This window comes from Lathyrus oleraceus, chromosome 7 (genome assembly GCF_024323335.1).
Source record: "Lathyrus oleraceus cultivar Zhongwan6 chromosome 7, CAAS_Psat_ZW6_1.0, whole genome shotgun sequence".
In the NCBI taxonomy this organism is placed as follows: Eukaryota; Viridiplantae; Streptophyta; class Magnoliopsida; order Fabales; family Fabaceae; genus Lathyrus; species Lathyrus oleraceus.
In genome coordinates this window covers 288,890,804-288,894,337 of record NC_066585.1, presented here as the reverse complement: position 1 = coordinate 288,894,337, position 3,534 = coordinate 288,890,804, and the positions used below count along the sequence as shown (strand labels likewise).

The window sequence follows — 3,534 nt, the reverse complement described above, 5'->3', positions numbered from 1 at the left end:
GTTGCCATAATTGTGTAATCGAGTCTGTGATCGAGTCAGTAATCGAGTTTGGAGCACTTTGGAAGGAAGTTAATCCTGCCGCCATTTTCATTTCCGTTTCACACTTTATTCAACCCTCCGATTGGAGCAGGTTTTTATTGCGTTACCTTTATCTACTTTACTTTCCCGCACTGTCTTTACTTTTATTTATTTCTCGCACTCGCACTACTTTTTTTTATTTCTCGCACTCGCACTACTTTTATTTATTTCTCGCACTCGCACTACTTTTATTTATTTCTCGCACTCGCACTACTTTTATTTATTTCTCGCACTCGCACTACTTTCATTTATTTCTCACACTCGCACTACTTTTATTTACTTTCTGCACTCGCACTACTTTTATTTAAATTAAAATGCACCTTTACTTTACCATGTCTAACTAAACCTATAAAGGTTAGAATGTAAGGATCGTAATTGAACCGATAATCCGTACAATTGTTCGTAGAAACACTTAAGGGCTATTTTGACTTTCAACTTAAGTTTTCCTGCACTTAATTTCCGTTGGGTAAGATCGAAAGCCGTCCAACGTCTTTTTAAACTTAGTTGTTTTTAACTATTTCAAATACAGCGAAAGCGCTTTGTTTAGTTCATTAGGAGTTTTTAACTTAAGAAGAAAAGTGATTTTAAAACTATTTTCGGACGCGTTTATAAGTTTAGAGTTTGGTTCGTGAGAACCTCTTTTGGTTAAGAAATCCAGGTTAAAATAGTTTTCAACTTAGTCAAGATACTATATTTCTTAAAAATAGGTTTACTACTCTAACGCAATGCACGCCTTTTTATAAGTGACAATAAGAGGGTTTGATTAGGGAGTACAACTCGGTTATGAATACGCGAAAGCGACAGTTCCTGTTAAATTGGTTCTTTTCAAAGTAGGAAACACTGCCCATAAGTAATTCTATTAGCAAGTACTTGGATTATTAATTGATTATGTGAATTACATTCGAGCCTGTCTTTATTAATTGAATTTTATTTAATACTTTACTTTTCATTTCACACTCTTAAAAACCCTTATTTCGTTTACCTTAAATAAACATCATAACAATAGATAACGATAGATTGACACTTGGTCTCTGTGGATTCGACAATCTTTTATATTACTCTGACGCATTCTTATACTTGCGAAAAGCACGCATCAAGTTTTTGGCGCCGTTGCCGGGGACCAATTTCGTCAAATTTCGTACCCTGTTGTTATATCGTTTAGACTTAGGTTGTTACCCGCCGGTCAATGCGAAAAACTCGCAGCACCGGAAGCTTAGTATACCCTTTGGCGGAACCTGAATGTTACGCTCGCGCACGTTTATTCTTCCATAGAATTAGGAGAGCTATGGTCGAAGATCAAAACCAAAGACCTCTTAAGGGTTTCGCCCAACCATCCAACGAAGAACCTAGTTCTAGTATAGTAAACCCAACCATCCCAGCTAATAATTTCGAACTTAAACCCTCCCTGTTGCAACTAGTGCAACAGAGACAAATCGCAGGTCTCGCTACTAAGAACCCAAACCAACATTTAAAAATCTTTCTCCAATTAGAAGACACTTTTAAAACCAATGGAGCTTCTCCTGAGGAAATTTGTTTAAGATTATTCCCTTTTTCCCTCAGAGATAAAGCCCTGTCATGGTTAGATTCCCTTCCACCCAATTCCATTACGACTTGGGATAACCTTAGAAAATTATTCCTTGCTAGATACTTTCCCCCAAGTAAGACCGCCGTTCTTCGAAACCACATAACTAGATTTACCCAGAACCAAGGAGAATCGTTGTTCGAAGCTTGGGAGAGACATAAGGAGCTGTTAAGAGCATGCCCACATCATGGTTTAGAAAATTGGTTAATCATTCAGACCTTCTATAATGGACTTCACTATAACACTATGATGACCATCGACGCTGCCGCAGGAGGTGCACTGATGAACAAACCTTATCCTGAAGCTAGTGCCCTCATCGAAGATATGGCTCAAAACCATCAATCATGGGGAGTCGAATGAGCGACAGTTGAGAAGAAGGAAGTTCAAGGAGGAGTACATGAGTCAAACTCTATAGACATGATGCAAGCTAAAATGGACGCATTAGCCCTCAAGGTCGAGCATATGTGCATAAACCTGAATACTGCAGTCGCAGTTTCGTCGAATTTTGAGATATGTGGAACCAAAGGACACCAATCTGCAGAATGCAGTCTATTAAACGAAACCCACTCTGAGCAAATGAACTACACCCAAGGGAACCCATATTCGAATATCTATAACCCTGGATGGAGGAATCACCCGAACTTCTCCTATAAGAACAATAACCCAATCCAAAATAATGCGCCTCCGAGACAAACAGGTTACCAAGCCCCAAGATCAAATCAACCTATGCAACCTGTGCCACCAAAGCCGAGCCTTGAGAAAATTATGGAAAATTTTATCACTGCTCAAACCCAACAAAACAAAGAGTTTATGAACCAGAACATTCACGTTAACGAACTGATTACCCAGTTAGGAACCAAGGTTGACCAAATAGTTACTCATACCAAGATGCTTGAAACCCATATCTCTCAGGTAGCTTTAAACTAAGCCCCCCAAACCACGCCTGGAGGACAGTTCCCTGGACAACCTCAACAGAATCCGAGAGGACAAGCCAATGCCATTACCCTACGAAGTGGGAACGCTTATGATGAGCCACCAAACCCAAGATTGAGTGAACCCAAAACTTATAAGGAATATACCGAACCCACGGACAAAGTAAAGGAACCAGTGGAATCTGAAAACCAGGAAAGTCAAGAAAAAGGAGAAGAACCTAAAGATAAAACTTATGTACCACCCCCGCCATACAAACCACCTATACCATATCCGCAAAGACTCAAATAAACCCAGATCAATAACCAATATCAGAAATTTATTAAAGTTATAGAAAAATCGTAGAAATCCCTTTCACATAAGCCATCACCCAAATACCTTCTTATGCAAAGTTTCTCAAAGACATCCTTACCAACAAACGTAGACTCGACGATCCGAAACCCTTGGAATGCAATTCTATTTCCGAGAATAAGTTAGCCAAAAAGGACAAAGATCTTGGAAGTTTCTCCATTCATTGTCTTTTGGGAAGTCATGTCATCGAAAAATCTTTTTCTAGACTTAGGAGATAGTGTGAGCTTAATGCCTTTAGCAGTTTGTGAGAGGTTAAACTTAGGAGAATTACAGCCTACTAAGAAGTCACTTCAGTTAGCCGATAGATCTGTTAAGTATCCGATAGGCATATTAGAAGATGTCCTTGTTAGGATAGGTCAGTTATTTATCCCTACTGATTTTGTTGTCATGGACATCAAAGAGGATAATGATATACCAATCCTTCTAGGTAGACCATTCTTATCAACTGCAGGAGCCATAATAGATGTCAAGAGAGGAAAGTTGACCTTTGAGGTAGGTGACGAGAAAATAGAATTTATACTCTTAAAATTTCTTATGGCACCTGTGATGGCAGAAGCATGTTATGCCATAGATATCATTGATGAATGCGTTAG

General features: G+C 39.0%; 1 non-coding gene across 1 annotated transcript; it reads right to left on the bottom strand.

Annotated features, from left to right (window-relative positions):
* Positions 1-1,747: 1,747 nt before the first annotated feature.
* LOC127108666 (small nucleolar RNA R71) lies at positions 1,748-1,854 on the bottom strand. Its single transcript, XR_007796189.1, has one exon. It is a non-coding gene; the product is annotated as a small nucleolar RNA R71 (small nucleolar RNA).
* Between the last annotated feature and the right edge of the window lie 1,680 nt (positions 1,855-3,534).